At 35.6% G+C, this 12,065-nt stretch overlaps 1 protein-coding gene and 1 long non-coding RNA gene across 2 annotated transcripts in view; one reads left to right on the top strand and one right to left on the bottom strand.

Annotated features, from left to right (window-relative positions):
• The window catches only part of LOC127648801 (uncharacterized), a 309,374-nt gene that overhangs the window by 55,051 nt on the left and 242,258 nt on the right, over positions 1-12,065 (bottom strand). The window lies entirely within an intron of this gene.
• On the top strand, positions 1,141-3,030 carry LOC127648826 (uncharacterized). Its single transcript, XR_007971238.1, has 3 exons — positions 1,141-1,187; positions 1,449-1,524; positions 1,958-3,030. It is a non-coding gene; the product is annotated as an uncharacterized LOC127648826 (long non-coding RNA).

The following is a 12,065-nucleotide window of genomic DNA, read 5'->3' as shown; positions in this document are numbered from 1 at the left end:
AAAGCTTTGACAGCTTTTCAAACAGGGCATTTTGGATTTGCGTATTTTATTCCCAGCAAATTTGTCTGATTTAGTTAGAGTTAATTTTGACCCTTTAATAAAAACTTTGTATACAAGCAACCATTTGATGCATTTTGTTCATTTTTACACCGTAAATATAGCTTGTATTTGACCAAAACTACATTAAATCGTCCGCAAGCTGAGTAATGTGTGAAGCATTTGCATGTTTCCATTGATCAATGGGGAGTAGGTGTTGCACTTGCTTCTTTTGATTATTGGGGGAAGGGGATCCCATATCATCCCACCCCCCATAAAAAATAAAGTGCAATGAAATGTATTAAAAATAAGCCAAATGACCCACAGATGTGTTTAAGTTGAAACTTATTCAAAACAACATGTTTCCTTTACTTTCTTTGTTTTGTTTTTTTGTACTTTTGAGGGAAAAATATCCCAAAATCTACATATGTGGACATCATATTTATCAGCGCTCTTATGCATTAAAAAATGAACACATTTTTAAAGCGGCATAATCAAACAAAACTAGTATTTGTATTCTTGTTCCAAAATCTACAGCTGTCAGAGTAATTAATAAGTCAACACATAATGGGGAATTTAAAATGTATTCTGTACCTATAATGTGCATTATCTGTTATCTGTTGAATAAGTGCCTTTGAAAAGCTAAAGTGTTTAAGTGTGTCGTTTCATTCTTAATCTGAGGCAGTTCATTCATTTTATTATCGATGCTGTGGTGCCAGCCCTGGTATTTGTACTGAAGCAAAAAATAAATAACAAAATTATTAAACCAACACTAACTGGCCCCCACTATACTAGTGAAAGCTATATTTTCATATTCTCCTCAGAATTGCCTTATAAAACTGAGATGTAGTTATAAAGCTGGTGATATATAATAAAACAAACATCATCTAAGTGTGTTATTAAATATTATAACATTACAAACATTATTTTTTAAAATGTTTAATTAATATTCAAGATACTATATTAGGCAACATTTAATATTTTTTCTTTCTTAAATTCCACTATAATATTGTGTACATTTTTATTTTATTTTGCATGGCTCGTAGTAAGACTTTTATTTTGATTCTCTGGACCGCTGTTTTGTTGTGACGTCATAAGGCTGCGCTGTGATCCATCGGACTGTTGTTTCAGGTTTGTCTTCAGGATTAAAGGTGAATAAAACGACACAAAACGGTCAGATGTGCTGTGTGTTCTAGCAACATGATACTGTTATTTTTGTGCCTGTGTAAAGCGCTTCTACACATTGTGCTTTTACTTTCCGTTCAGTAAATGTTGAGAACTTGAATGAATGATTTAGCGGAGATCTAGTTACACTCGTACACACTTAGGTAAAGTTGGTTTTATATTCGCACATTCGCGTTAAAGAACCTTTTCAATTAAATAGTCAATAAAGCTATTTTTTTTTTTTTCAGATTCGAAGCAGCTACATGATATTGACAACAAAGGTTGTGAACTACAACATTTTTTACAATCGATCAAAATGGGCAAGTATGTTTTTAAGCATGTACTTTAGAGATGAATATTCAATGTGTGTCGTAACCAAGATAGGGACCGTCTAAAAAGTTCATATTGTTTTTCATCGTGTGCAAACAGATAACTACATTTTAGCCAACTGCAGATGTAGCCTCTCACATTATGTGTTCTGATGCTATAGAATGTCCTTTAGCAACAAAATCTGCATTATAATGATGGTGTTTAAAAAGGTGTTTATGAAATAATAATGAATGAATCTGTACATGAACTGTAATTTGGTAACAATCCAGACTGTAGAAAGGAAAATCATGTTTAATCTCCTGAACATAGTTAATTGCTTCATTTTACAACTGTTTATATTTATTTATTTATTTGAGAAAAAAAAAAAATGAAAAAGAACTGTGTAAGTGTGGTGGTTTTAATAATGACATATGATTTATTTCAAAAGGTTTTGAAAAGCATCGAGACGACTGCTACAAAGCAAGTTGGATCATCTTGTCTGGACTCTACAGAACATACTACAGCCCATGTATTGCTGTTTTATTCACCTCTGTTTTTATCTGTGATAAAGAGTGTGTAACAGTGTTCTCCAGGTGTTGAATAAAAAGAATGGCTAAACTCTATTTTATGTTTTCCTGTTGTATGACATCTGTGTTTAACATGGAACAATAACACAATTCATGTACATTGATTGATGTTTACAGTCCTGCAGAAATATTACTGTCCGTGGTACTGAATCCATCAGATTATTGACAAGTACTCAGAAAACATGACAGCAAACATGATGTTTATTTTGGGTGTGGATTTTGGAATAAACTGCTGCTTCAATGTAAATGTAATAAGTGACTTATCAAGGTATTCATCAATATTTTTCTTTCTAAATATCACATGAGTTGAATGACTTCTCTAGGCTTGTGAGATTTTACTTTGTTATAGAAGTTACCAGTGTAATTACTGAAATGTTCTTTTCATGTATTCTTTAATGTCTGTATCTGATATCTGAATGCAGTAACAGTGCTTGCTAACTTAGAAATGAATCTGGAATCAGCAATGTTGAGATATTTTGTTGATATTAAGTCATTGAAGGAAAATTATATTGTCTGTTTTATAAAGGGAATTATGGGGCGGAGATAATTTGCCAGGACAAGTGGGGTGAGGCATACACACATTGTCTGGTACCCTAAAAGTGTCAATCAGAAAGTTGTTTATTTTATGTTCATCTTAATACAATACACAATACAGAACTGCACAACATGTCCCTTCTGCAAGAGGTTTAGCTAAGAGAACATTCATTTGTCACTTTATTCTGAGACATTCAAGCATTTGTGGTCTGTCTATGGACACTTACAGACTTCTAAATCAGTCAGCTACATTTGAGGCATACAAATGAATAAAAGAAAAGCAGCAAGCATACATTTCAAATGATAATAATGGTAAACACATCAACCTAATAGTAATGTTTCTTACAATATGAGTGATTAGATTTGGTTAAATGATATTTAATATACAAATGATTAAATGATAAAGCATAAGCAAAATTGATAAAACATAAGCAAGAAAATATATATACGTATGTATTTTTTCTGCTTCATCAAATACATACATATTTTTTACAATTTAAATGCACTTTTAGCATGAGCTCCTCTAACTGAATAGCTTACAAACTCAAACCACAAATCCATGGTTCCTCTTTTGGTGGCAGATTAATTTCGAGGCACTGGACATGAAACCACCTCTGGCATAATTCACATTGAACCTGGAAGAAAAATAGGACATTGTTAGATTTATTCAGAAACTGTTGTAATTATGAAATGTATTTGTGAAAACTCATTTTCTCTTCAATTTCTTTTCACTTTCAACAAATAGGCAATAATGACATAAAGAATACCCAGGTGCAGAGTTCCTCTGTTTGGTCCTTAGTGTCTTTTTGTCCACATACAGAGCAATACTCATCTCTCGACACTGCAATTATGATAATGTAGATAATTATACTCCATCACTCTGTCTCTGGAAATAAACTGTTCTTTCAAAATAGTTTGCCAATACCTGATGCCTGCAAAATTGTTTTGGCAACATTTTTCCTGATGTGGCACATCTCCTCTTTGCTGGGTATTATGTTGATGCTCTCAGGAATTTTTGGAAAGTGCTCCACCACCTGCTTGGCCATCTAGAAGGAGAGCGGAGAACATTACTAGTCTCATATGGGAAAATGTGAGAACAGTGTTTATGTAAAGTAGTTTTCCCTCCATTTACCTGCATCACAAAGACACCACAGCTGAAAGCATCATCCTGGAATGAATGGTGTATTGTCCCAGGCTTCCACATAGTGTCCACCCAGTCTTTTCTTCCATTCTGGTTTCCTCTCTTCCTGAAATATTCCCTGTTGTAGGAAAAATACAGTGTGTGGGGTTGTGGTGGTCTTCAGCAACATCCATATGCTAATATTCCAATATTAGTGTTGTAGATCGAAAAAGGTTACAGATTTTTTAAACAACATAACATACACAAATTTGTTGCATGCTTGTGTGGCAAGTTTCATTTCATCACTACCACGTTGAGGGTCAAGTATGAAAATGGTGTTAGTTGTAGCATGTAGACACTAAATATATATATAAAAAAAATAAGAATTAGTCATTCAATTAAATTTCTGTGAAAAGGTCAAACATTTATGTATGGGTGTATCAATGTTTATATGTAATAGTCATACAACACAATAATTGTATTTTTTACTTATAATATATTTTTACTTACCACAAACCTCCAGTGCATGTGTCTGATATTTACAACAGAGATGACCCCATCATATTGCTCAAAGTTGACCTATATATCAGAAATGTAAATAAACGTATTTGTGTACTGTAAAATACATGTACATATAAAAATGCAGAATCATAGGTAGTTGCACTCACTTTTTTCAAACCTTGTCGTATGACCTGGTCTTCTGGGCCATTTAAAATGGCACATGTGGTGTAATGGCTTAGCTGGTAGATATTTGCACCCTTTGCATTAAGTACAGCTCTTAAATAGCACTCGATCGTCTGGGAAAAAAAAAGATAAATCATTGCAATTATTCAATTTATTTAAATTAGTACGTACATTGAGAAAAAAACATTTAGTATCTGGCATTTACTTTTTCTTAGGTACAACATTTTTTATAGTTTATAAATGTATATATAGTACAATTTTGTATTTACTAGATATTTTTGTTATGATATGTGTACCTCTCCAAATAACCAGTCATGCGGCTTCAGTGTTAGGAACTCCTCGTGATGTAACAGGAACTCCAGATTCTGATCGTCAGATTTCACAATGGCTACAACCAGTTCATTGTGCGGTTTTGTCCATAACATGTCAATCTGTGAATGTTACACACTTCATATAGTCAATAATAAGTTAGCTGAATATATGCAATAAATAGTTTCATTTGTTGTACTAACTTAATTACCTCTTCCTCTACAGGGAGTGCCTCTGCAGGAAGCTGCATTGGCTCAGGACTTGACTGTTTGTGGCTTTTTGGCTTATCTTTGTGGATCCTTCTTTTCTTTTTTGGTGGAACAGGCATTCTCTGAGGAACAGAAAAGAATTTGGATTTCGTGTTTGGGAAACGTTCTTCCTTCTTCTTCATCCAAGTTTCTTGACACTGATCAAGGTTCAGAGGTGGCTCAGGCTGGAGCAACAGCTTTTGAGGAAGGTTATGCAGAATGATGTGCTCTGTATGTCTTGTTTGCAGAGACTGATGCATTTTTCTTATGAAGATTCCTGGTTTGACATTTTGTTCTTTATGCATTATGGAATGTTTGACAATTCCAAACCACCTTTCTATGTGACAATTGGTATCTCTTGTTTTTGTTAGTGTCAATGTTGTCACCAAATCCTGTTCACAAGATTCATACCTACCGGTAGTCAGGTCTCCCAACAGCAAGCCACTCCAAAGAGGAAAAATGGCAAGGTAGGTATCAAAGAGGACAGTGAGGATGCCCGGACAAAAGTATGGGTTGTCCTCTTTGGCCAAACATGTCTCATCACCTTCTCTTCTTCCTTCAGCTCTTTCATGATCTGCTGGAAGAAAGCAGTGAATGGTGATCTGCCAATGATGGTCATTGCATGTCTTCTCTCTTCACTTTCACACATTTCCCAGTCTTCAGATTGGGAAGTTTCTTCCAGTGTATCCTCTTTGGATCTTGAAATGACACTCTCCAAAACACACAGACTTTCTTTGACAAGGTTTGTGTTTTGTGGGGTTATGAGCAGGCCACAAAATGCACGGAACACAATTCTTGATTCAGTCATGTTGTTGGCATTTTGGAGTCTTGCTGAAAGCATACGTGGCAAAGTCTCTCAGTCCTTTGTCATCTGTTTGCCTAGAGATTGCCTGTCTGACAGCTTTCAAAATGTGTGCAGAGCAAATGTGCAAGACAGTATATGACTTCATTTCATCCCATGATGTTTTCCCAATGCAGAACTTGTATGCTCTGTCGAGGTAAGAGCTGATGTGCTCTTTGTTGAAAGCAAGCATTACACTTTGTATTAAAGCCCAGCTGTAATCAGTCTCGACCTGGTGAACATTTATTTGTGTGTATTTTGACAAATGCAATGTAAATTGCATGAGCCAGAATGTGATTGGTGGTATTGAGTGATTGTTGGAGAGCATTTCACAGATGGGAAGAGGTGGAGCATCTCTAGCGTTCCCTGGAAGAACGAGTGCATAGTACAGCACACGCATCGGCTGTTCCGGTATTTTTGACACAACTCCTCCAGTGGCATCAAGATAGAGGGACACAGGAGACTTACTTCGCAAATGATGCACAAGAATGCTGATGCCAAGCTCGGTGTACTGAATGAACAATGAACGGATTCATACTGAAAAGCTGTACGTAGCCTGGTACCTTGAAGTATTTTGTGTCTCATTCCTTGAGCAATGTCTGCATTAAGTATATTTCCATCATGACATTGGAGTGAATGGACTCCTTTTTCCTCGTTTCTGAGCCTATAACTTTCAACACTTTTTTATTGAGAGATTCCGTCATGTTCCCAGCCAGGAGCTGCTCGTTTGGAGTTGATTGTAGTGCGCTGTAAAAACACTGACTGGGTCCATGCGTTAGGGCCTTTGCTATTTTCCCTATTTTTAGTTTGGTTGCTGGCCTAGCCTTTTTCTCTGAAAGTTTGTGGTGTATATCTCCAGTTTGTTGGACTAACATTTTCACATCACATTTTCCCAGTGCAGCAGGATTATTTTGCATTGTGAAAGTGTATTTGGCTGGGCAAGTTGAAAATGTGCAGACTGCCTTTATATGTAAATATGGAAGTTTTTTTCTGCTCAGGAGTCTTGGCATGTTGATATTTAAATGAGAGAGTACAACATGGATTTTGTTCTTTAAAGCTGTCATACACATGGTCTGTCCAAGGTGGTCTTAATTTTGAGGACCATATTCGTGGCTTGATCCCATTCCACATTTTTCTTTTCATAGAGATAACAAATTGTTTTGGTACCTCTGGACATTGTCTCTGAACATTTACTCCAGGCTCTCCTTCCTGTACCTTTGTGGGCTCAGGTGTACTCTTTAGACCCTCCGAGTCAGTATCTGGCTCTTGGTAAATAGGTTGTGAGTCGAAGTCTGTCTCTCTTTTCAAAATCTCTGTGTCAAACTGGGTTTCCACATCTGCCACTTCTGTATCTGTGGTAGATCACTTTAATCAATTAATACATTTTTCCAATACAATAAATGTTTTGTTATGTGCAAATTTTACCAATCATTTCATTTATAAATGGAAAATGACTGAAAAAATATTTTATTTATTATGAATAAAGAAAATATTAGGAATGAATAAATATATGCACAGAAATAAAAATGTTGGTCCTTAAAAAACAAACAACCAAAAAAACAAATATATATATACAGTATATATAGTTATTAATTTCTTATTTTCAATTATTTTTTAGAATTGTATTAGTATTATTATTATTATTATTATTATTATTATTATTATTATACTTTTAAATTAAAAGCAATAATTTTACTGAATCTCAATTAAAAAAAAAGGCAATAATATAAAATAACCACACTTTTATTTAAAGTAACACAAAAATTAAACAGAAAATATCCCTATATTAAAATAAGTGGGGCGTCATAGTTGCAGTTTATATTTTTGGACTTTTTTCTCTTTCGGACAAAAATTCAGTGTATCCCTATTAGGACCAAACAGAACCTTGTTATTTGTCATCTTTCATTTCTATATTTAATTACAGTTTTTTATTCAGCTTGGGTACTATTTTCACAAGGTGAACATTTTCAAAACTCTTAGTACAAATATCCAAACTGATCACACTTGTAACAGCTAGTCATTCTTTCAGAACCTGATCTCATGCTTTCCTTACAGTTATACACTTTTCAGTCCACATAATCATTGTTTCAAACACAAGATTATTGTAATATGTCATGAGGACGTTTGGTTTAATCCCGAAACAGTATGATCTTCTTTCAATGTAGTACTTTTAACAATCACTTCATTCAACAGCAAACAATGCAAGATACATGTTTCAAATCACCATTGTTGCTGAATTAATTACAATACAGTAATACAGGCTACAGTTGCCACATTAGAAGTAATTGAATCCATAATGTTTGTAATATTATCCAGTGTGTTATCAAAAGGTGTGATGAAGTACAGCCATGAGGTTCTGTGCTAACAGAGTTTGATGGTAATACAGTGAATGATTTCACTCTTTGACCAAATCTATACAGTAGTGGACCTTTACAGATGAAGGTTGAGTTACAATAATGTAACTACCATTTTTACAGTATCACATGGCATACATACTGTAATGTAAAATGCATTTTATTCCATCTGTCTCCCTTCCACTGATGCATCTCTGATCAATCTGATGTTTTCATTGAGTGTTTCCTCTCCCTTACACTCTATTCTGCTTTACAGTGTTTGCACAAATGACAAATTTATCTGTATCTCTCTCTCTCTCTCTCTCTCTCTCTCTCTCTCTCTCTCATCTACACACACACACACACACACATGCTTGTGCACACACTTTGAACATTGTGGTGGTTAATATCTATAAATCACTTATGTAAAAATAATTCATTTGGTTATCCATATCGAAAAATTGCAAACAAGTTCTATAGAAACTGTGTATTGAATCAATATCTATAGAAATGCATAGGTGTACCAAATGATTCATTGATTAACCATTAAGATCATTTGGATTAAATAATAGACAAATGTAGTAAACTAAACAAGAAGAGATGCAAATCAAAAGTTTGATAGTAAGAGCTTTCTGAAAGACAGTGACTGTGAATGAAACATTCATGTAGATGAAACATTTATTTTGTGTTGTGAAAAGGATACTTTGTGATTTTGTGAATTGTACTATCACAATTGAAAACATGATGAAATGTTTGAAAAAAATGCACTTTTGATGATCTGTTGTGATATTAGCACTAAGAGTTTGGAAAATGTACATCTTGTGAAAATAGTACCAAAGCGAATAAAAACTTTTAATACTTTTGTTATCTTAAACAAATAATACAAAATATTGAAATAAATAAGCACACTGTAAAAGCTTCTTATTTATTTTAGTATTGTGATTTAATTATTTTACCTTGATCTGCGGGTTGGATTTCTTCAGTCCCATTGGTGTGATGTTCTGCAGCCAGATGTACTTGTTCTCTCAGGCCTCTGCGGTTATGATTCCAGACGACCCATAACCAATGGCGATTTTTCTGTGTGTCTTCATTAATTAAATCTATGGCCAGTTGGGACCATATCTCTGAGGAATATTCTGTGTTTCTATTCAAAATATCAGCTTTCTGCAGCGTCTTTATCATAGAATCAATCCCTCCAGCCTGTGACCATAGATCTGATCTTACAGGTGTGGTGCCTTTTTTAGGCCTCCCCATTCTACAGTGTGAGAGATAGTGTCAAAGTCTGACTATGCCGTTCACATCCCTATTCACTGTCTCACTAAACGTCTGTCCCTCTCTCTGTCTCACAGAGTCATTGTTTCTGACTCCATCTGACCAGCAGATGATTACAGTATGAATAACAACGGAGATGGACAACATTTCCCATAAGAAAGTTCCCATAACTTTCTTATGGGAAAGTTTGGAGATGGACAACATTTTTACCCTATCGCTACTTGTGATAAGATAAAACAAAGTTCACATCGAGGCCTGTGGTAACTTTCCATTGTTATTCATACTTTCTTTGGGGGGGAATTAAAGTCGTTATTTCTGGGAAAGACAGGCACACACAGCCAGTGTATTGTGAGCTGAACACGCAGTGACACGGGCTGGACTTGAATGACCCAGATCAATTAAGGCCACTGGGAGCAATATGGAGCTACACCGACGACCATGGCATCCTATGAGACTTCTTGGACACTGCGGTCTGAGAGCTACGACATGCGTACTGGTTGTTCTGTCATTATTGATTGTTTTACTGCTCACTCCAAAAAAGGCATTGATCCTGATTCTGTGAGGATGATGATGATGAATGGTACTGCTTCAGTTAACCATACTTTGTGACCGAGACGAGCACGAGAAACAGCAGACGATTTTTTAGCAAGCTTATCTGAGTCCTGGATGGACCATCAGCCCTCCTCATCCATATGCTACTGAACCTGTGGTGGAGACTAACCAACCATACAGCAAAGAAAAGTGGGTTTCCGAACTGCTACGTGTGCACACAGTTCGCGCACAGTACCGCTGGAGCGGACCTGTGGCCACACCAAGATCACAACACATCAACCTTCATGGCTACATTGGCTGTGGCAGCAGCTTTATATAATGAGAATACTATCCTCTTTTTAAACAACAAGGAATGGACAACAATGAAGGTGACAAAAGAGTGTTTGGCAAGGCAGCAATTGTTCGGAACATACCAACTAATCTCACATGTTACAGCAGAGTTTCAGGAACTTATGCTTTAGGGAAACACCAAAGAGTAAATGCAGCGTAATCTACAAAGAGAACGACAGTAATCCTATCACACAACGACGTTGTTATAGATGCTTATTTGACCCTACTATTGCCGTTGGGAGTTCGACACAAGCTGTAATGGCTTTCGAATACTTGAAATCACACAAAGCCATACGTGATGCATGTAAGGCTGCTTGTGCAACTGTGCATGTACCAGATGAAGAGGGCACAGGAGTACTAGAAAATGTATACTGGCAGTGTGGGTATGTAATCTATGTGTCTCTGCCTATAAACTGGACAGGAACATGTCCTCTAGTTCAACTGCATGGAGGAGCAATGGTCATACAGCACCAACCACATGACGTTATGAAACCAAAGAAAAGGGGACTGCTTAACATTGTGCAAGACAGCCCAGTGCCAAGAAATCATCACATCTGGAACATAGCTGAGAAATTGCTGGCTTGTTTTGTGACTGGAATAGGTGTTGCATCAGTAATGGAAGAGGTACAGGTAACCAGGTATGAACTGATTTCTTTCATTGACACGACAAATATTATGATGGAAGGCATCAAGGAGGAGCTGAGAGGACTAAGACTCATGGTTCTGCAGAATCGTTTAGTTTTAGACCAACTTACGGCATCACAAGGTGGAGTTTGTGTGATAGTGGGAGAAACGTGCTGCACATACATTCCAGATAATGATGCAAAAGGCCATGTCATTGAAGAAGGGATACATAATTTGACCTTCATGTCAAAGACTCTGACAGATCGGGAAACTAATTCATTCTCTTTTGGATGGGGATGGTTTAAAGGTATTTTTAGTAATGTGACAAATGCGATGATGATGGTAATTTGTATAGTTTGCTCGTTCTTGTTGATCTTGTGTTTGTGGCCATGTGTAATGCAATTGATTAGAAATGCTGTGTCATCTACGTTTCAACATCATCATGATTTGCATGTATGTGACACATATGATTCCAGTCAAAGTGGCAGTGAAGATGACATTTAAACTTAATTACCTAGGGTGACAAGGTAATGATTAGAAGGATAAGAGCAGATGTTATCTGTGGTACGAGATAACTGTTGTAAGAGTTAAGAAGAAGGGTATATGTTAGCTTGCTTAAATGTAAGAGATGTCTCACAAAAAAAAAATTATGGTGTGTTTTGAATCCATGTAAATTAGCATGTCTGATGATGTACTGTTGTAATGTAAATACTATGTGTGATCAAAATTATTTAGTTCATGCATGCATGTAGTTTACTGAGTTAATCTTAGTTTCATATTATTAATTATATTTTGTGCTGAAGGGTTGGGGTCAGAATCCCTTGTCTCTTCACTATATCTATATATCGTTTTGAGTTTTTACATTATTCCTATAACAAGTGCGAATCAAGTTATATAATCATTACTATATTCAACAATATAATCATTACTATATTCAAAGAGTGATTCATATATAGTTTTAATCATATTTTGTTGTCAGCATTTCTACCATTATATTTTTAAGTGCATTATGGTGTCTGATTTTTGTTGACCAAGTAAAGGTTACAGGGGTCAACCTCTATGTGATTTACATGATCTAGTTCACAAAATTTTACTTCTTTCATGTGTATGTCTCTAAAGAAT

The sequence above is a fragment of the Xyrauchen texanus genome, chromosome 9 (genome assembly GCF_025860055.1).
Source record: "Xyrauchen texanus isolate HMW12.3.18 chromosome 9, RBS_HiC_50CHRs, whole genome shotgun sequence".
In the NCBI taxonomy this organism is placed as follows: Eukaryota; Metazoa; Chordata; class Actinopteri; order Cypriniformes; family Catostomidae; genus Xyrauchen; species Xyrauchen texanus.
Note: the sequence above shows the minus strand (reverse complement) of the source record. Positions and strands in the feature narration are given on the sequence as shown.